Raw genomic sequence first — 23,842 nt, 5'->3', positions numbered from 1 at the left:
CGTCGTTGAGAAAATACATAGATGGTGAAGGGCTACGTGAAGATAGCCATAACTTTGGTCAAAATGGACATACCAGGATTTTATAGCGCTCCTAGAATCCACCACTTCAGATTGGCAGATACATTTAAAATCATCGCTTACCTTTTTCATTATTGGATCAATAGTTGTAATACTTATATATCTATGCACATGTGAGTGCAGTGCAAAACGGTATCCCACACGAAGAACAATTATCTACATGCAATAAAGCCATCCAAAAGACAGCAAATAAAATATTGTTTCACTCCTTGAAGTGGCGCACCTATCTGATCAAAAGCGTTTATATCAAGAATAGAGGAAGTGAAATACCTGCATATATTTGCATTGACTGATGCATACGTAATGCGTTTTGCCTCTATAGACCAGTTTTCGGCACCTACGTTAGGGATCATGAGAATGTTGTGACCATCTGTATGAAATGGGATCTAAAGGAGTTTGATGCTTTCTTCTACTACTTCAATTGAATATTTTTGGTAGATATGTATGTTTGTCTGTCTGTCTATCTGTGCATCTCCATTTTTTTCTCTCTTTTTTTTTTTTCATCATTTTTCTTCATGGTAAACAAGACTTTCTTGCAGCCTGTATCTGTATTAGTCTGGGAAGTTAGAAGTCGCTTTAAATTGAAATTAAAAGTACGTCATTATGTAAGTGGAGTTGCTCTAGCCTGACAAACAATATAGTTTAAGACAAGTAAAATCCACCAATAAACGTATGGTCGCTAATCTGATATCCATTTTCATCCTATTAACTACTAATTCCTCTGGTAACCCTTTCAGTGACAATATAATTAATTAATTGATTAAACAAATCTGCAAGATTATTATGCAACTTCAATCAAGAAAGGTTTTCAAGCATCTATGAGAAATGATATTTCAAATCACACTTAAATGAGTTAAAATTTCAGATGTTCTTAGAGACTAAAATCTGGAAACAAAAGAAACTAAATCACTAATTAGGTTAATAAAAGTATTTTTCACCACCACAGTAAATTATAACCGGTACTAAAATAACCCGAACGATGGGTTTAGTTTAGTCGCATAAAAATACTTTTTCTTAATCTAAATTAGCAATCAATTTAGTACACTTTTTGGCGCTCTAAAGTTTCGGAATTTTTGTATAATTTAAGAATATCTGTATTATTAACCCATGTAACTCATGTACAGCATTTTCGAGATCCATGATCTGGTTGTTTTGTGGACAGAAAAACAATTTAGTGATGAGAATATATGAGTACTGATCTGCAAGTTCTTTTGATTGTATATAACAGTTTAAAAATAATATAACAGTACCTTCAGTAATATCGATACATAGCACCGACTTTTAGAATTTATTCTTCATATATTATTTTGATTTTTTAAAAATGTTTCTTAAAATGTTGTTTGTTTTAATCTGATCATTTATTGAAATGTGGCTCTAGCCATCATGATCAAACTGCCGATAACATTTGTCTAACAGATTACAAAAAAATGATATATAAATATAATGTACACTATTTGAATACCTTTGTATGTCCCATAAATGGTTAAAATAAATAGAGTATACTATTTGCTACTGACGCCAAATGAACGACTGACATAAATTTCAAAGCGTGATTCTGATTTTATCGCCGTTAAAATGACCAGTAAATAAGAAGAACCAATGTAGTTCGTATCTTAGCAAGGGTTGAAAGATTTTAAATACAGATCTACCAAATGTAACATCATCCTTTCGTCGTATATATACAAAATAAATCAACGTCTCGATTCTCAATTATGCTGCCATTCTACATACAACTTTGCAGAGTTGTTTTCAAGCAAGCACTAGATGAACGTATGCATGTTTTCTGGTGTAAATCAAACTGTATATCGATGGATCTAAATGTATGATAGGTAGACCTAGAGAGCAACTAACCACCGAACTGCTGGCTCTAAATGTCTCATATATTTTACTGTTAAAACTAAACACTTCTTGGGGTCAACGTTGATCATTACTGCAGCTGGTGCACTTTAGCCATAAAACATACAAACGAATCACGCATTGATTTGTATGTTCTAAGGAATATATTAATTCAATTCAGTTATTATCAAACAAACTAGATCTAAGATATAAGTCACCATCAAAATAAGGATGAACTATACTCTAAAAATCGATAGGAGCTAAATTCGCAGATGCTAATTGGTAAGTAACAATGTTTATTCTAGTTCTATCCAGCCGACATTCTTGAAGGCTAATTTTAGTCAAATCCTAATATTTGCTTGCTACACATATTTCTACTCACTAAGTCCAATTATAATTTTAGAGGCTAATAAGGACCGGGAAAGCTGTGTGAGACTGTAATATTCATTCTCAGATCTGTTCAGACCCCCAAACTAAATTTCCCATGCATTACCTAATAATAGGAATATGGCAAAAGCAGTAAAGACAAAGTATTGTTATAAAAAAAAAGATAACTTTGTGTTTTAAATTATGTTTAAGAGAGAAAACATTTGATAATCAAATTTAACAGAATTTCAAATGCAAATTTAAAATATTGGAAAGTTTCGTCAGGATATAAAATTTAATAGAGATTTAAAACATGAAACTGCCAACAGTTAGATATAGCAACGTTCACCAAAAATTATGATGTAAAGCAATTGGTATTTTCTGTCTGTGCAGCTTATACTATTTTGTAAAGGGTAGAGAAGTACAAAAGCTGATAATACTTTTTGAAACAAACATGGAACCTACCTGTTGAAAGGTATATATACGTAAACATCTGAAGAAAAAATGGCACCTGCTATGGTCAAGATTTATTGTTTCTCGTGCTCAGACAATTGCTATGCTAGATAACAGCACACTCAAATGACCCCCAGTGATGGTATCTGTACCATGATTTATAGCAACAACGCAACGAGATTCAACCATAATAGCCGTGTAATAGCAAAATACCATGTGATAGAAGCACCGTCCGCTTTTTCATTATCTTTAATATCCATATGGCTGGGTAACCAACAGTATACTATATTGTGGGAGGTACTCAGCTATTTGGTTTTGGTGAGAATACTGGTTAATAATGGGTTCTCCAGTTTTCTAATGTGTAGTGACTGAAGTACTGATATTGCGTCGGAGAAGATGCTGTTTATAACACGTTTGTTTTCGATATATCACAGGGTACGGTCTATTGCTTTGATTTCATCTGAAAAAATTAAGTTGTTTGTTTTCCACAAACGAAGGCTGCATCAGCCTTGTCCTCATCCTTCGATCCGTCAGTACAAATTCTTGTGTACTTTTTAAAGTCGGTGAGGAGTTCATGGTAAGAATTTTGTAAGATGGAAGAGATTGTCTCCGATATTTTTGCATCGCGTAGCGTGAAAGGTACTTTTGGTTGTTTAAGTAACCAGGGAGTGTTTCGAAGATGGAGTTTTGTGATTTTTAAAAAGAACACTGTTGGTACTGTCAAGGCTGGATGATATTCTAATGCAAAAGGAGTATATGGCGTTTAGTTCATTTTCTTATAAGGTTCTATATTTGGGTTGAAAAACAGCCGAAAAAGCAGGGTTCAGAGGGTTTGATTTTAATTTGAGAGCATAATGTGCGCAAAGCATTTTATACGATGTGATAAAGGTGGTTCGTTCGCTTCAGAGAGACGGCGTTCACACGGTCATGTCTTAAATGTTCCCAGAACGAATTTTATTCCTTGATGACGAATTGGGTCATGCATCATCACTTATGACTTTCTGGCTAAACCATAAACATAGCAACCATAGTCCAGTTCCGAGAGAATAAACGTTCTATATAAATTGAGGATAACATTTATATTAGCACCCCAGTCAGTGTGCGCTACTACTTTAAATAAATCTAGAGATTTCAAGCATTTAGCTTTCAATTACTTTAGGTGTGGAATGAAAGTCAGTTTGTGTCGAAGATAATTCCTATAAATTTTGTTCCCCAACAACTAGTATAGGTGTTACGTTCAACGTAATGTTAGGTTCGTCTTGGTGTCTTCGTTACTGACAGAAATGCATGCATACTGTTTTGTACTTTAAAATTTTAAACCGTTTGTGTTCTTGTTTATATTTTTCTGTAGCAATTTTTGAAATGTATGCAACGATAACATAGGAGGAAATTGTGAACGTATGGAGAACAAACCTGGTAAACACCTGGTGATATTCTTAATTTTGATTTTTAATAGCGTTACATACAAAATACTGCAATGTGGCACACCCAGCTCTTGTTCCTACATATCTGAGAGAGTAGAACCTACTCGTACCTTGAATTCTGTTTGAGAGAAAGTTTGATATGAAAGAAGGCTCACGGCCCTTTAGACCCAGATCGTGCAGGTCATTCAGTATCCCATACTTCGATGTCGTGTCATAGTTCTTTTTTTAATCAAAGAAAACCACTACTAAATGTTCCTTTTTGATAAAAGCGTCGCGAATAAATGTTTCCAGTCGAAATAGATGGTCATTAAAGCTGCGGCCATATCGAAAGCCACTTTGAAAAGGAGATATTAAAGTATTAGTCTCCAAGTATCATACAAGCCGAGAATTGATCATTCGTACCATTGTTTTGCGCATTCAGCTCATTCGTGCAAAGGGTCTATACATGCTAGGATCTGTGCTATCGTTGCCTTGTTTGGTATTATTTCCAAATATTAGATACGTTACCTGTATTCCATAAATCATTGACGATTTTCACAAGAGATGTTAATACAGGTGGTAATGTATTTCGTCAGGCCCAGCGGATGTATCATGGGCCTTGTTTAAAGCGTCCATGATTTCCAATAGTGAGAACAGTTGGTTATAACTTTTCGTGTTATTAGATGTGAACGTTTCATTTTTTAATATTCATAAGGCTACCGAATAATTAGATGATGATGAATTTTTCGAGAACCTGTCAGCAAAAATATTTGTTACGTCACGTTTTGAACTATACCTTTTATTGCTCAGTTTCAGATGTCGGAAAAAATTGTGTTTTCTTTTTCCATTTATTTTGCGGATAGTGTCACAAACTTTCTTAATAGAGGAATGGGAGTTTAAAGAAAAAACATATCTCTTCCATGATGCTCGCTTGCTTTCTTGGATCGTGCGGCGAGCTTTGGCCCGGAGAATACGGTACATACTTAAATTTTCGGGGTCGAATGATGGCTAAATTTCCTCATTGCCTAAAGGCATCTTTACATTCTTTAGCGACCCAGGTTTTGGAATTTTTTTACAGTACGGTGAGGACGTGGTCAATGCATAATTCTGAAAACTCGATTAAATAGAAGTGAAATGCTGAATAGGGTCACTAACGTTGGAAAGGGTATCCTCATTCAGCCTAGTTTTACAGTGTTTGAAACTGAAATACTGGGATAGTGGAATTGGGTTTGCCATCAAATCACAGCTAGTCAGCAGGTTCACACCTAGAGTCCAATGTCTCATATGTATCAAAAGGAGACAAGCTCATCATCCTTGGTGAAACAAATTCTAGAGGTGATACACGGGTCTACAGCCAAAATGCTTCTGAAATAAATATAATCTTGACTTGAGAATGGCGGAGAATAAGTGAGTTCTAAAGTGAAGGGATCTCAATTTAAACCAGAAATTATTACAGTACATCTTTGACAGGAGCTGTGAATAAATCTATGACTGGGTTTGGACAGTACATGCTTTTTAGGTAAAACAATGAATGATGCAATCTGAGCTGGTACTGGATGATGCAATTAGAACTAAGGTTATATAACTCTGCTGAACCAATTGCCCTCTATCAGCTGTAGACATCACACAGTGTCGTGCTCTCTTGTTTGTCAGTGTTTGATTTTGCAAAGATACACATATCTGTTTAGCTTAAGTGAACACTGATGCCTCTTACTTGTGTGAACAATGCAGATAACGTCTGCTGTCATTGTGGTGAAGTGACCTTTGCATCACTGTCACGTGTTTAGACTCGAATGAACAGTAACACAAGAAAAGTGAAAACAACAAGCTTTAAACAAATGCAATAATTTATTTCCCTGGAAAATATTTGCAAAAATGAAAAAAATATGAAGTTACGGTTTTATAGAATCAAATCCAAAAATAATCCAAGAGTTATCCGCGAATAAATTTTTGAAGTCCTAGTAACAAAATGTTCTACTGATTTCACGTTCGACTTACGACGAAGAATCCAAGATGGAAGACGATGACGTATTATGCAGTCTGTAGTGTTGAAGTCTACAGTTCCTTGTAGAAACAACAATTATCACTCCGGTTTCTGATAGCTGAATTAATGTTTATAAACATCTGTCCTTGTTCAGCAATTTTACATGAGCACATGTATTTTCCAGAAAAATAACAGAATTGATCCTTTTGAATAAACGGAATTTGAAATAACCCCAAAGAGCACAACATACAACCTCTAGTGAAAGAAATAGACCAGCTGCAATTGAGAAATATTTTCCAAAATTGAGGTTATATCTTATCTTAAAACGTAAAAAAGGGTTCATGTGATCATCTTCTGGAAGTTTATAGAAGCTAAATACTTGTTAAAAATCACGTCTACCCAGTGTGACCCTGACGAAAACCAATCATTTTACTCTAAGAAATAAGAAATAAAACTTTTTATTTACATCTTAAACCCGAAGTCCCATCTAAACCTCGACAACAACCAATAATTTTCAAATAAAATAGAACTTGTTTACCTGGATACTACAAATTTGTAAACAAGGTCAGGATTTAGATCATCACCTGGTGTCTATAAACTAACCATCAACGTCAAACTATTTTCTGAAAAAAAAGTATCATCTCTAGTGAATAAATTGACATTACAATATCATGTAATGAAAAATAAACAAATGAAAATTTAAAACTGACAAACAATGAAATTGAAATAAATATATATTAAATGAGATATAATTAAATCAAATATACAAAACAATCACAAAAGAGCAGTATAACCACTATTTTGGTTTGAAAATTGGAGATCAGAAAAAGCAGTGGTCCCAACACATATGCTGCAACACTTATGAAACAAATATTTGCCAGTGGTTGAACGGGAAAGGAAAGCTATGTCTTTTGCAGTGCTAGTGATTTGGAGAGACACAACAGATTATATCAACAATTGTTACTTCTGGATGGTGCCTCCAGTTGGAAAAAGTGTGTCAAGGAAGAAAAAGAGGAATTTGAATTATCCAAATATTTCGTCAGCTATACGCGCAGTACCTCAGGTTGAAGGACTATCGGTTCATGATGCACCAGAACCATTCTCACTTGAGTCAGACGAGGAAGAGGAAGAGAATGAAACTTCTAGTCCTGAGCCGTCAATGTCACATGATCCATATTTTATCCCATCCACCTCTTCTGGATCACATCTTATAACACAAGGTGAACTAAATTACCTTGTCAGGAATTTGGAACTACTCTAGAGTAAGACAGTTCTGTTGGGCTTCCATTCTACAGCAGTGGAATCTCCTGGCAGGTGATGTTACGGTTTACATATTCCGTGACCGTCAAAAGGCACATGTCCCATTCTTCTTCATGGAAGGTGATCTTGTAGTCTGCATCAACATCGATGGTGTAATGGCAGCCCTCAACATTGTTCATGATCCAGATGAGTGGAGATTGTTCAATGACTCATCGAAAACGAGTCTTAAATCTGTTTTACGGCATAATGGGAATGTTTTCAATCAATTCCAGTCGGTCATGAAGTCCATGTGAAGGAAACCTTTGAAAACGTGAAACGAAAGTGAGGTGCATAAAATATGACGAACATCTGTAGCAGCTTTGTGGCGATTTTGAAGGTTTTTACTCTCTTGATTGGTCTGCAGACTGAATACACAAACTAATGCTGTTTTCGCTGCGAATGAGATAGTCATGCGAGAGTACCCTCTACATGAAGAGAGATTGGCCACTCCGACAGTCATTGTAACCTGGTAAGAAACGAGTTCAGCATCCAAATATGGAGATTTCTGTTGGTGCTGATTGCGGCAATCTTTTTACCTGAAATCCAGAAACGGTGCATCTAAAATTGTTACTCTCACTAACGTTGTAGCAGGCTTTACCTTAAGATTTGTGCGTGACTGTGGCGAATCAGTGGAACACATAAATCGATTTTAACGTTACGCGCGTTAGGCTATCGAAAGACTGATTTTTCTGAGGAAATTGAAGACTTGAAATGAATAATTCTTCACCCAGTGTCAATAAAGTTATCAATAGCCTAAAGGTACAAATGCATTAACACAATCACGGTTGTTATGAAGGAACATACATTTTCTAACCTTATATCGTATACGCCACAAAGATAAAACACTATTGATATAAAATTTATGGTATATGACAGTGAGGTGCTGCTATAATTCGATTACCACACGTCCACGCGTATTACAATCACAAATAGCTGAGTGGAAACGAGCCATCTTTTACTCAATAAATACAGAGGCAGTATAAGTGCAGTTTCCAAATGTTGATTATGCAATGTATAAGTTTATTAATCTGTGATTAGGATATGTCCCCTTTACTTATATTGTATTCCCAGTTGTGTTTTTATAAATTCAAATTTACTCGCTCGTTACAAAGACCAAACATTACAACACTGCATTCTCATCATTCTGTGGGATTACAGTCTTGGCTACCGGTGATGGAAATAGCTTGTTTAATCCAGTTTCAGCAGCGCTTAGTGGAAATGAAGATACGTCATGTGAGTTCCGTATTTGAAGTGAATTATAGTTGTCTAAAGGCCGATCGCTACACATACAAAACTGAATTCAAGGAATCCTGCCTAGTTTCAACAACTTATGCAAATTAAGTCAAAGACTGTAACAGCAGTAGGGAACACTCGTCAAAATGGTCTTCAGTCTGTACAACACCTTCTAGTCATTATGTGGACCAAAAAAGGCCATCAAAGACATATTACGCTGACTGCCAAACTCTTTTTATCAACACTGGAACTGGTAACCGTTCAGCATACTGCCCATAGTTCACCAATTCATCAATTTGGTCTTTCTACTAACATGGCAGACTCCATCCATTTCACTGCATCTAAACATACTGACGACGCCAAAAGTTGCCATTCCACCACAAATCGCAATGAAAGATACCCTCCATTTATCCAACAGATAGATACATACAGCTTGTTTCAATATACAATTCACAACGGTTCCCCTGCACATGATGCGGCAATGTCCATTCATCGGACAAAAATGCAGTGTCCGTCAACGAACAATGGGAACTTGAAAAACATGTTCTGCATGCGAAATGATTGTCAACAGAGGACGTTTATGAGGAAGTCACCTACTCTGAAAGACATCAGGGTGAGGTTCCTTCTGGCCCAAAGTGCAATATTTTTTAATAGACAATACATCAAATTTTGAAAGGCGTAATATCGGAAGTAAATAAAATATTTATGACTGCATAATATGGGAATCAAGCAAAGCCGGGTCAGGAAAACCATTCATATAGTTTTGGACAATCTAGTTGTTAGAGCGTCCGTCTCAGATGGGAAGGTCGTGGGTTCCATCCCCGGCCGAGACATACCAAAAACTTCCAAAATGATACTAATAACTGCTTCGCTAGGCGCTTAACATTAAGAGGCTAGTGTTAGGACTGGTCGGGGTGGTGTCAGGATAATGTGACTGGGTGGGATATCATGCTACATGTCTGCGGCACGATGTCCCAGTGCTAGACGTTACTTTAAACTGCCACAATGCAGACATCGTAGCAATATGACTGAATTGTTTTTAAAGCTACGTTAAAAATCTAAATCACACACACACACACGCACTCTCGGACAATTTGGACAAGTTACAAAAAAGAGGGAAAAGTACTGTACTAAACAAAAGCGCGTAAGGGTGTTTTTTTATTGGATGCCGCTTAATCCTCAACCAGCATTAAATGATGTAGTCACTTGTCATCGGTACTACTGCATTTTCAAAGCAATGATAATAGCAGAGAAGCCTGGCCAGAGAAAAAGAGGCTTAAACAAGAGGCAAAAATAAAAAGATAAATCAACTGTTAAATGATGTATTGCCTACATGAACAGGTATCAAATAAGAGCAATTTGTTCTATGTAAAGAATTTGACTTTTACCATTTTTTAAGGCTTCGTAACACTTGATATTAGTGAAAAATAAATTGCATACAATGTGTTTTTATTGATCAAAGAAATTAAAAGAAAAACGACCGCATGTTTTATTTTTTCTTGTCAACAGCTTATTCTTAGAGTTGATAAACGTTTATGTCGGCGTTGTCATGTAGCCTTTGTGACTCAGATTACTTTAAATATTACTTGTGGTTCCCCAATTTAATACCACTATGTTCATTCCTGATTGTTGGACGTTCGGCACCTTAAATGTTGTCATAAAATATTTATTCTATAGACTTTTATAGGTGCTAAATTGGATATAAAGAGGATGTCGATTATTTACTGCTGATAATAAATTTATATAAATAAAATATTCAATTACGGTTAATTTTCAGAGAAGGAATGAGATATGGCAATGATTGAGAATGGCAAACATCCCCCCCCACACAATATATACATAAGAATTAGAAATGCTTGTTTTGTTTCTTTGCTTATTTTTTTTTCAAATATCTATTTAAGTCAGTTAACGGCCTTAAAAGAACAGAGATTATGATTCCTTGCATTTACATTGCAAAGTAAATGACCATTGAACAAAACGAATAAATACTAAACAAATGAAATCACCGCTGAAAAATAGAACATTACATCCACATAACTATTTATACCAATAGTAGGGTCGTAGTCAATAGTAAGTACGTTATTTGCCGGCTTGGGAAGTCCGAGAACGTTAATAGGCCAATCAACAAAGGAGAAAGAAATAATGATTCATGAAAAAATAATAAAATTAAAAAAATGATATAAAGAAACATATCCAGTTTAGTTTTTTACATACCATTTACAGACATAAAATATATGCAGTTCATGTCACGTGCTCATAGTTATTAATACAGTGGTTGCAAATCATGTCAACAGTCCATAACGGAGAAACTGAAACCTTGTAGTGTTTACATTCAAATATTAACTTTTCTACAGAAATAAATACCATGTAAGATATATTTATTGTGTGTAGTTTTGTATATTTGAGTGCTATTGAGTATAATTGAGTGTACTCGAGTAAAAGTACGCACCCCTTCTAACTAACCTGGGTGGTCTCGAATCTCTCTGATTATTTCTCATAGGCAAAATTAAAAAACGGAGGACAAAAATAAACACAAAATATAAAACCTCAGATTTACAAAATTTTGTGTGATTAAAGATCGAATGGAACTATTATTTTAAATTTGTTGATATCATGTCTTCTTGACTGAGACTTCGATGCTTGTTCTTGACCGAGACTTCGATGCTTGTTCTTGACCGAGACTTCGATGCTTGTTCTTGACCGAGACTTCGATGCTTGTTCTTGACCGAGACTTCGATGCTTGTTCTTGACCGAGACTTCGATGCTTGTTCTTGACCTATGAAAGATGAGCAAAAGCGACACCAGTAGGATTACTTTTTTCTCCTCGTTTCGGAAGTCCAGTTACAGTTGTGGTCAGCTGCAGCTAGTATAATGTTACTGGGAGTATTGTCAAATGAACAGAAATGTTCTGCTACTGGAATTTTGTGCAGCTTCTATGCATAATTATCTTAGATGTTAGTAACTTTGGGGATAATTTGGATATATATATATATATATATATATATATATATATATATATATATATATATATATATATATATATATATATATATATATTACATCATATTTAAATAGTCAACGTCTTTCAGGACCTTGGGGTATCTTTAAAAATGTTAAGTGTACGTAACAAATCAACAAATATCATCCTACCCTTGTGAAATGCAGTGTGTGCCAGTAGTAGCCGCACATATTTGATATCCTTATAAAATAGTCCTTAGCGTATCTCCACTACCTGAAATAATTTTCATTATTTTCTTTAACGTGTAAGAGCGTTGGTATATGTGATCCTCCCTCAACAGTCCAAAGTCAACTTTGTTGAATCAGCGAATCGGTAGACCAATGAATATGCGATATAACAAAATATATGTAGTGACGTCACAACGATATTTTGATTATAACTACTCTCTTAGCCTATATTGTCCATATGAATGCTTGAATTAATCGGATAATTATTTAAAACCACTATGTGGATTCCAAATAACGCTGACATTTATTCGGTTTCGAAGAAAATTGTCTGGGGGACAATGACCGATATATATATATATATATATATATATATATATATATATATATATATATATATATATATATATATATATATATATATATATATATAGCATGACTTTATATTTACAAAATATATTTTTCAAGTACATATCATCCTGACCATTTCAGTAAACAAATATATGCAAAATGAATGTTTTTGAATGCATTTATATAAGGAATAACTTAAATGGGTTATTAAATAATCCACGAATAAAACTGAGATATTCAGAAGGAAACTATATTACGTCGTTAAGCACAGGAAAACCTTCCCTATCGGGAACTTAAATTAAGTGCACATATTTATAAAAGACAGCATGAACGGAATCCTAAGTTTTGATTGGATAGAAATTTAACCCTTTAATAATATACAGATTTCTACAAATAAGAAAATCTTGATGTTTCTTGAATGCCCTTTACAGACTAGTTTCGCAGCAGAATAGTAGAAAGTTCTTAATGTTCACAAATGTTTCTCAAATTTTAGTTCCAGTCGCACGGTCATTAGATCTAAAGATCTTTCAAAAATGTTACGGCTCCATGTGGGACAATTATCTGACAGCAACGTGCGATACTGGTCAAGTAATTTCTGTCATTAGTCTGAAAGCTTTTGCAAAACGCCGAGACACGGGATGTCCGCAGGAGGAAACCGCCCAATCTCCACTCCCTAGCGGCAGTTGCTGCATATATAACAGCAGTGACTGTGGTGACACGTAAGTGATATTGCTGATGGTTCATTTTTAACATAAGTTATGAATTTCCAAAGGAAAAGAGATATTCTCACGCGATCAGGTTAAACACATGTGGCTTGTGCTTGTATGTATTCCCTTCTCAAATATCAGCATTGCATGTTATATTTGAGTAAAAGCTTTTATATTAAAATTAACAACGAAAAACTACTTTTCATGTACATGGTATTTATGTATGTACTTTTGTTCTCAAACTCTTCAGTTGGTCTCCTTTTTATTTATTTAAAAAGTGTGTGTTATTGCATATTTGTTGCTTTATGTGAAGTGATATTGTATCGTTCTTTGTTAATCGTATTATATCCTTATTTGCTATTATGTTGTAAATGTTCAATATCCTAGACTGAATTTCAATAAACAAAATTTTCATCTCAGCTCAAGGATAAGTCTAGAATATTGCGATCTGGATCGGAACTCATACAGTTCTGATCATGAATTTATTTTTTCATCTGAGGCAATCACACTTATCACCAAAAGACAATTTATTTATTTATTTATTTATTTATTTATTTATTTATTAAGATAATGTAGTGACGGTAATACAGATTGGGCTAGTAATGTTAAAATTTTATTAGATGAAATTAAATTTGAGAGTGACTCACCTGTTGTAAAAGCAAAGTATTTCATTTAAGATTTAAGGTGAAGTCCTTCAAATGTATTGACTAAAAAATGTAATAATGATATTCCGATTGGTTTTTCCTTATGTTCATATACAAACGTTTAGCAACAGTTCGAATTTGGAGACAAATGTGAACACTTTGCTTTCTTGTTCAGTATATCTATATCGTGTCGTTGACCATGGTCTGTATTGAAATCAGAGGCCTACCTGACGACTCAAATCTTTGTTTAGTTGTAAACAACGTATTTCATACTTTTTACTTACTTATGATTTTAGTTTGTAAAATTAAGCTAATTATTAGAGATAAACATTTTTATTGGCGATGAGTTCAAGATCTACTTTTTTTAAAATTAGGACTGTTCCCAAAATAAGTTGTTTATGAATTTTAAGGGAAAATTACCCTCATGCGAGTTCTGTTATTACGTCTTAGCTTTTTACATAAATTTTGTCAAAACTGGGATAATATGTCTACGAACCATTCGACATAAGATAGGTTTTTACATTGCTTATATATTTCTGAAGGATGTCATTATTAATAGCATCTACTCTCGTTCTTTATTTTTACGTGCAGTTTCACATAATATTTCATACATTGAACTTTTACAAGGGGCGCTTATTTACATTATATGTAAGATAATGTTGCCTTGTATTTAGATATTTAATTCATCACTTGTTATATATTTTCATGTTTCTCATACAAGTATGTGTTTCATTCGCACAATGTAAGCCCGAATAAACTTTCTGCTCTGTTCTGTAAAAATCATTATACCTACCCCCTAGAAAATATTAAATGGGACATAGAGTTTGCTATTGTGGAGGATTTGGATGGAAAACGTTTTACACACACCCATTCCAGACCAAAATTAAATGGGGCATAGCGTTTGCCATTGTGGAGGATTCGGATGGACAAAGTTCTACACACACCTATTCCAGACCAAAATTAAATGGGACATAGAGTTTTTCATTATGGAGGATACGGGTGGACAACGTTTTACAAACACCCATTCCAGACCAGAACAGATTAAAAAGATAATGTGGTTGCAAGTAAGAATTTTGCGTCGGCTCCTTCTCACATATAAATTATTAAATATATGTGAATTATCAGATGTACCTCTTTCAAGTCCTCAGGTTAAAGCCCCACGCTCCCCCTCTCCCACGTAGCTGTCTGTCTGTCTGTCTTTCCGTCTGTCTGTCTCCCTCTTTTTCTGTTTCCATGACGACAATATGACTTACTTATGTCGTAAGAAAAACCAATACTGAGAACCTGACATACGTATCGTATTTTGGTGTCCTTTCATAGCTGCATTAAATGATGTACCACAATGCTGCATATATTTGTAACGCGATGATCACAGGGTATCTGAACCTTGCTGTGTCTTACAGAATAAATTCCACAAATTCTTAAACGAAAATGGAAGTAAGAAATAGTTCATTTATTAAGAGCACTCCGGGAAGGATCTTCAAGAAAAGATATTGCCTAGTGGACGTAATTGATTACCTATTTAACTGTTTTTACCCATGGATATTTATTGAAACAACACAAACATCACAATTAGATACACATCAAGTGCTCACATAAATAATTAAAGAAACAAGAAAAGATTAGATACAATTATGAATTTATGTAACTGATCCTTCACCAAACATCATTCCTGGCAACCCAGTCAGCAGGAAGGGAAATTTATGTTTGGCTAGATTAGTCGTTATAAATAATTGGTGTTTCTAATAGTTGATAAATGATATATTTCTTATACATGCATTATATTGCACTGCAAAATCGTAAAATTGGCGGGTCCATAATTACGCAAGAGTTCTAAAGGAAATACTAAAATTGCGGCCACAAAACATATACCCATGCCAGATTTTAGTGGTAGGATTTCCTTTCGAAAGAGTACATCATATAAGGCATTAATGTATGCCAAATCAATCTTCATCATACCACATTAGAAAAGTAACCTGTTAAAGCAATATAAAATTATTTATTAATATCTATTATCTTATGCTATTTCTGCTATTAATATTAAATTGTTTGTCAGGATATGTAGATCAATATTTGTCTTTTACTTTCTTTGTTTAATATGCATTTTATCTTGTATCTTTGCTTTACTAATATCCCAAACAGTATCTGAATATTTGATCACGTGTCGACGAAGTATAATTGTTTTTCAAGAATGTCACAAAGGGCCTTCATTCTAGAAATCCAAATCGGAATTATTATTATTATTATTGTTTATATTATTATTATTATTATTATTATTATTATTATTATTATTATTGACAATGTTTGTAGAGTTCATTTTCTTTGAGTTTTCATTCTATTGCAGATATCTTGGTGATGGCTTGGCACACTATTTATCATGCAATGGTCGGCAGGACTGCACCGGTATTCCGATTGCATGGATGGATACTCCATGCCACAACGGCCAACATTTAAATAAAACCAGTTACATGAGAATGGAATACGAGTGTATTCCTAGTAAGTAGTAACTGTGTTCTTAATATGCGTATATTTATTCAGATAAAGCTTTTTTTTTTCATTACATATTTGTAAAGGCAAAACTCGTTGATTTTCCCTATTCTGTGCTAATGCGATGAACAGCTGCATTACAACGTCGATAAAAAGAAATTATTGTAAAAATTTCGACGGCGATGTTTTACAAATTTAGATTGTACACATCATGCTTCACATTGTTTATTTTGTCAAACTCATTGTTGTATTTGTATGAGAACGAAGAAATGTTCATTTTTGTTAACACATTTAATGTGCGGATTGACTGTTGGGTGTGTGTAATGAAGATAATTCAAAGAGCGGTTCTATCTGACTGACCCCAGAGTGTAACACATTTAAGTAAAATATAAAACTGCTTTTCAATTTACTTGAATGGATTTTGGTTCTTTATTTTGCTTATTTTTACATTCAAACGGGAATTTTAGCGTAATATCCGCATGCTTGCAGTCTAGTTCGGAAGAACAACCTGTATCCAATTTTCGATTGTCACTAAATTTCACTCTAAAACTAGCACTAATAAAAGAACGATGTATCCATCGTTTACAAACACGATTCTGGTGCGAGTTAAAATAGCTACTAAACACTTTTATTACTATATTAATTCCTGATTTTATATTTTAAATATGTGTACCGTTTGTCGTAGAGTATTTCAGGTATAATTTACTGTATTAGTGATACACAGCAACGTGTCATGACAAGACAACGTTTGCTTATTCTAAGACTGGTAATAGTACTAGTAACCGCAGAGTAATTCAAACCTTATCGGCATCTAAATATATCGGTGCTTTGAATATAGAGGTCCCTATCACAAATGAAGATGATGCAACTTTAACTTACCCATCAGAAGCCAAAGGTGCAGCCCAGTACACATGTGAACCGATCTATTTCCAGCCATTAACCGATTTCAGTGTTTGCTCAGCTGAAAAAAAAAAGCTGAAGACGCCACTGTCACGACTGTTATCAATGAAAAGATTGGTACCACCACCGAGATAGAAAAAGCAAACGTTGTTCATGCTTTCCATGTTTTCCATGAAGGAGCCTCACTTATGTCCAATACACGGATCCAAGACATTGATTTACCAGGGGTAACATTCAGACCAATCAATCCCCGGACAAACCTCCTGACCCAATTAATGATAACACTTCAGATCGATCGGAATATCGTTCGGTCATTTCCGTCATGTCATTAAAAAAACACCAGAAGTAGTTGCAAGATTACACACAAATTTTATGTGTTTGTTTGTTATCCTCGATCAGGGTAAACTAAATACGATATGATAGCAAAGACAGAGATTATTCCGATTTTGACATTGCCTACTTCCGCTTCATATTGTTCCGTGTTAACATAAGTAGATCAGATGATACCGATTACTTCCGAGGTTTCTGTCTCGACTTGACTGGAAAGATCGAATATATTCCGATCGCACAACAGTTGTATTCACTTTATATACCGGGAGTGTACATTTAATTATATGAACTCATTTATAAAGTAAATGAGCACTTCCTAATTCCAAAGAATATTTTAAATAAATAATTCTTTTCGAATTATATCTGAACACAATTATACAATATGATAATATATTTCGAAAGACTGATATGAAACATGAATTTTGGAGTTTGCTTAAAAAAACAGCCTTATACATAATAACATCCACTTGATTTAAGATACAATTTAGTCTTGTCGGAAAACCGAAATTTCCAATGGAACATTTCATCATATTTTAAACAAGTTCTCTTCCAAAATGTTCTTACATCGTAAACATGGCTATGCCTTGAACTCAATTTTTAGCAAGTGTCTTAAAATCATAACACAGGTCAGGAACGCAAAATCTACAAACTAAATCATACGATTTATATGTCTGACTTTATGTTGCATTAACAACGAGATATAAATTAGTTTCCCAGTGATTTCAATTTCGTTCCTGATGTTACTCGGAATAAATATTCTCTCTATTTCATTCTATATTCATATTGTTTCGATATTTTCCGACTCGGTGTGATAACATGCAAGGGAACATCATCTTCGATATAAATTTAAATGAACTCTGATTATCTGACAATCTAGATAATCCTATGCTTTTAATCGGCTCTTGCGAAACCAAACTAATGCATTTCGGAACCAAAGTAACGGTGGTCTACTGGCAATTGAGTATAAAATATTTCAAATAAGCATTATATTTCATTTAGGGTACAAATATTATCTTCCAGCAAAGCATTGTCTTCAAAAACATCTCGTTTCTGCTGAAGACATACAAACCGAGAAAGATCGCATGGTGGAATGAAAAAGCAAATCCACTGAGCAATGTTTCGTTGGCAGAAGGTCCGTGATGGCGTAATAGTAAAATTGTACTAGTAGACATACCTACTTGCATTTCCTGGCTCTGTAGTGTTCGAACATGGGATCCTATATGACTGGTTGGAATTAGAATAGCCGTAACGGAATAATAAATATATGGAATATATTCCTCAGAGGTTTCAGAACAAATGGCATAAAATCATTTTGATGGGAAAATGACCTCTTCTGCCTGTCAATGCTGCCTAACATGATAAACGAAAGCCGCGAACAGTGGCTGTTAACTATGCATGCTATCTAGACGCTGCCGGGAACAACGATATTTTTTTTTTTTTTTTTACTATCAATATTTTGCAGCCATTCTTCAAATATATTGCCTTAGGAGCATTTGAAAAAGGAGTTACGTCTGTCGGAATACCATAGCTAATTTACTCCGAAAGAGCTCGTTACAAATAACACTAAGGGTGTCGGGCAATGGATAATGGGAGTGGGAGGGGAGAACATGTAATTTGGACCGCACCCTATTACAAGCATGATTTAATTATTAACGTACATGGTTAATTCAATTCACAACTGTTTAGAGTAGAATGTAGATAAATGCCGATCTCCCAACTAAGAGAAATTCTCCATCCACATTATTTTCACGTCGAATAAAATATCCAAGGAGCTAATGTTTCTTATTATGTGATACCATTTCGACTCTTTGTTTGTGTATAATGTTCCAAGAAAAAATAATTCAAATATCCTTTCGCAAATGCATTACAGTAAATCTGGAATTTTTGCATAGAGCAATCATCGTGCCCTTCATATCAATATCGAACATTAAGTGAAACCATTGTAAATATAATTACTTAATTTTTATATGGCTTGACTAACCTAACCCGAGTTAATTATGTGACACATCATACAGGAATTACCATTAGTGATCCAGTCTTGGAAAATGATTCTGTCGGTGTCAGCTGTTGTATTGATTTGAAAGGACAGATGTTTTCTGAATCATAAACTACATAGAAATATATTTTTAAATATTAATGGTTATAGAACTATGAATTATTAATTCACATCAAATAGAGTCTGACACTATTTTTAAGCGCAGCAAATGAACTATTTCCATTAAATAAAAACTATGTGACAAACATAATCTCAAATGGGCAATGATTTAATAATAAATTTGTTCAGCTCGTTGAATAATGTTCAGGTTATGCTAGCTTCGGCGAGCAAAAGCTTGACATTTTTAAACTCGTTCTCATAAATTCAGTATTAAATCATTATCCATTTAAGGTCCTTGATATATGTCGCTGCAGTAATATATTCGACTCTCTGAAAGAGACTCTTATGCATGTGTAGTACTGATTTCCAGACTGGTAGGTTTCGGGGGCAAATATCAGGGTTGATGTGCAAAAAATAAATCCTCATAAAAAGTTATGCGTTGAAAGTAACATTCTTCCACGTCTCAACCAAGATGAAATACATGCACTTCTAATTTGTCTTGTCATCCTGCAACTTTAAATTAAAATAATAATTATCGAATACATTACTATTAGTGATGACGTGTCATCAGATATTTCTGACGTTAATAAAGTTATTTTGACAGAAGGACCAGGGACCTGTGAACAGTTAAATATGGCCACTATTTCATCCATCCGTTTTGTTCCAAAATGTCAAAGACTTTGAGATTGCAAAGTAAATGTGGCGACTCAGACGTGATAGATTGTGATGTCAGTGGTAAATTATTACATCTGCTCACGTGCTACTTTATAACGTCACTAGGTTTGTGTCCCATCACTGAAAAAAATGAATTCTGTTTGTTCCCATCTCGCATGTTGTACGCAATCTTCAGATTATTCACTAAGAACACACAAGATCAAAAACCACAATAAATAAAATTGTTATCAACTAATCAGTGAATATGGTTTTCACCACGTGACATTTTACATACAAACTTATCACTCTTGTTGGAGTGGTAGTTTTCCTACAAAAGGGAAAAAAGTAAAATACTATTTTAAGCGTGTGCTCCAATAACATTTGTTAAATTATATTGTCTTGATAAATGTATAAGGATCAGATATTCCAAATCAAAAATCAACTTTTAATTCGGCTTTTCTAAAACCTAACGAAATAGCCATTGTCCGGGTTTATTTACAAATATTAGTTAATAAATGTCAGTGCACTTTTTGTACAGACTATGGTGCATTTCCGTTATGCATCAAGCATTGATTGTTAACAGAAATTTGGAAGTAAGGAAACACAGTAGTAGATAGACTTTTTAAATAGTTTCATTTAAAATCTTTAAAATTGGAGAAAGTATCTTAATATATGTCCAAGATTTAATCAAATTACCATTTCAATTCCCATCAGGTAGAGTTATAGCGGATCCGACGGACAATGTATTAATAACTGATAATGCAGTACACGTCAGGAACCCTAAGTATCCGGATGGAAATACTTTTCAGCCTGGAACTACAATTACATGCTCCGTGGAAGCTTCCCTTCAGACTCCTATCGTGGTGACTGCAATTTTCCTAAAGTTTCTCCAGGTATCAGTGTATAAACTATTTTTCTTTCTTTATATTGTGTATTTTTCAGCTAATTGTGTTAACAAATATTTATTCGTTATTTAAAAGTAAATGCAAACTACCGTTTTCAATTAATAGGTGTAATACATTCTGACGGGAAGCTGTTACTTTGCCTGATCATGAAACTGTTTTACAGAGTAAAATATTGGAAATAATTAATAATATCTATTTAGTAATTTATCTTGCATTAAGGCAATAATAATAATAATAATAATAATAATAATAATAACAACAATAATAATTGCTAATAATAATAATAATAATAATAATTACTACTACTACTACTACTACTACTACTAATAATAATAATAATAATAATAATAATAATGATAATAATAATAATAATATTAATAAGGTATCGAATGTATTTAGTCATTATAGTGAGCTAATTGATTGATTCTTTGTTTTAAGCTGCAGGTGGCTTCAGGAGTATGTGGACAGAGAGTAACTATTGAGGACGGCACGGAGCACAAAGAAATCTCTTGCAAATCTAATAACAATTACAATATAACGGACGTTTTCATAAGCTCTTCTCACTCCATCAAGTTCAAGGTGTTCAGCAACGCATTATCCAATCGAGACTGGAGATTTTGGTTCAAGTTCAAAGGTCAATGTTTAGGTGTATTAAATTGCATGGAGTGATGCATTACTTTGATCAGTATATTTATCTTTCTTATTAATGATATCTTAATTAAACAATAACAAATAAATCCACACAAATAATGTTCCTATAATCAGCTCCAAAGAACGTATAATAGATAGGAAAACATATTAGAAAAGAAGCCTTTAAATCTTTGTACATTAAGATTACAGTTATGTTAGAGAATACGCTATAGTAGTTCAAAAGAAGTCATGCCTAACTAACCGAGGAAAATGTATCACTAGTATGCGTGTATATATATATATATATATATATATATATATATATATATATATATATATATATATATATATATAGAGCTGCTGCCAATTATCACCAATCAGGCGCTTTGTGTATGTACTCCAGCATCATCAACGGTGACTGTAAACAATTCAAGTTTATCGGGATCCTATAGATGTGCTCAAAGATCCATAAGAAACCGGAGAGGTTAGGTGAAAAAGTATTATCGGAGAGTGGTCCAATACCAAGCGGCTGGGAGGTGGTGCCATAAAATACAGATATATCCAGAACCTCAATCAGGACTCGTAGGGCAGAAGCAAACTCTTTACGACATATGGGAAGATGCACCGTCCAAGGCCAGGCAAGAGGAATATATGACACAGCTCAGACTGCATCCTCGCGGACCGCTCAGGTAGAATAGTGGTTACAGCATCCGCCTCGAATGTGGGAGGTCGCGGGTTCGAATCTCGGCCGAGAATTGCCAAAGACTTGTAAAAATATTACTAGCATCTGCCTAGCTAGGCGCGTAGTATTAAAATGTTAGTGTTAGGACTGGTTGCCTGGTGTCAGGATAATCTGACTGGGTCAGATATGATGCTTCATGTCTGTGGCATGATGCCCCAGTACTAGATATCAGCATAAACTATCACACTACAGACATCGTAGCAATATGACTGAAACAATTGCTAAAACTACATTAAAAATCCAAATCACACACACAAGCACCCTCGCTTATCTATTTATAAGATGTGCACTGAACTTGGATCGGCCTTAGACCATGAGCGCACTTTATTCGGTACCGATTCAAAATTAATGTCCAGGTTTCCAGTGATAGAGTCGCCAACCTTATTGAGCATTTTCGCTACACGCTTATAATTATCGAAATCGAGTGTATTCTATGATGCCTTTCTGGAAGAAGGTACTAAATCTTCTTTCAGCTGTTTCTTGGAATGTTTTCCCGACCATGTAAACCTCCTCAGGTTCGTTCTAGCGCTGCTCATGTATGAAAAACGCTTCTAGCACCTCACGGGTTGGTTGTATGTAGGGAGAAGTCATATTCAAGCACTCACACTATCCTTGCGCTGCATATGTAGACGAAACAGGTTCGATGGTTTTTGTCCTTGACGGAACGGTGACGCACCTCAGATAAGTAAAGGTGTTTATGCAGCGACTTAGAAATGATGTTAAGTCCCCAGACCTCTCCTGCAATGTATAACTGCTCTAAGTAGTTAATACTAAACATTTGAGTTACCCCTCTGGCTGAGAATGCGTTGAAGTTGGACAACAAAAGAAGCTCCCCCCACCAACAGCAGGGAGTTTCAAGTTTGAAATCTTACAATTACCCATCGAGACCACACCAAATAGGTCTCCGCTGCTGAGAGATAGATAGGCCCATTCGGCCGCCACCGAGAACATAAAGGAAACTAGCTTTTGCTCTATATCAGAAGTACAAAACGATTCAACTGGTTTAGCGTGCATGTCATGCTTTACAACTAAGACGTTCACCTTCAACTCCTGGAGACCACCATCGCAAAGCTTGTAACATCGGAGGAACAAGTAAGAGATGATGCTAAACTCGGCATGATTCTCATCTTCCACTAAATCCATCTTCCGGAATTTGTTGGGACAAAATAAAACCCTAGCCACCCAGCAAACGGCATCAACGACCAACATCAATGTCATTTGGTTGTTATACGGTGACTTCAGCTGTTTTACAGATCGTGGCATCTGATGATCCTTATCTCCTTCGCGCTGATATATCTGACATTGAAAGTTCTCTGGATAATGTTTGCTTCTTCCCCTACCCAAATGAGCCTTATTGCGTTGCTAGGCATCATGATAATCTCATCAATATGTCAGCGTCGAACAAATATTTGAATACGTTCTAAACCCCACACGAGCTGGCGCAAACTTCATTGAAGACTACTGCCAAATGGATAACGTTCTTTAGAAGGTCAGTTGGGGTTGTGCTGGGAGGACGCGAAAGGACTCTAAGGGAACCTTATGGCGGTTTTGCCTTACTGCTA

The 23,842-nt window shown here is 34.7% G+C and overlaps 1 long non-coding RNA gene across 1 annotated transcript; it reads left to right on the top strand.

The window, feature by feature from the left end:
- Positions 1-387: 387 nt before the first annotated feature.
- Positions 388-16,357, top strand: LOC149773331 (uncharacterized). The gene is made up of 3 exons (XR_016417383.1): positions 388-512; positions 12,680-12,905; positions 15,882-16,357. It is a non-coding gene; the product is annotated as an uncharacterized LOC149773331 (long non-coding RNA).
- The last annotated feature ends 7,485 nt before the right edge of the window (positions 16,358-23,842 follow it).

Source organism: Sinohyriopsis cumingii, unplaced genomic scaffold, assembly GCF_028554795.1.
Source record: "Sinohyriopsis cumingii isolate HCF-2022 unplaced genomic scaffold, ASM2855479v2 utg000663l, whole genome shotgun sequence".
Classification (NCBI taxonomy): Eukaryota; Metazoa; Mollusca; class Bivalvia; order Unionida; family Unionidae; genus Sinohyriopsis; species Sinohyriopsis cumingii.
Note: the sequence above shows the minus strand (reverse complement) of the source record. Positions and strands in the feature narration are given on the sequence as shown.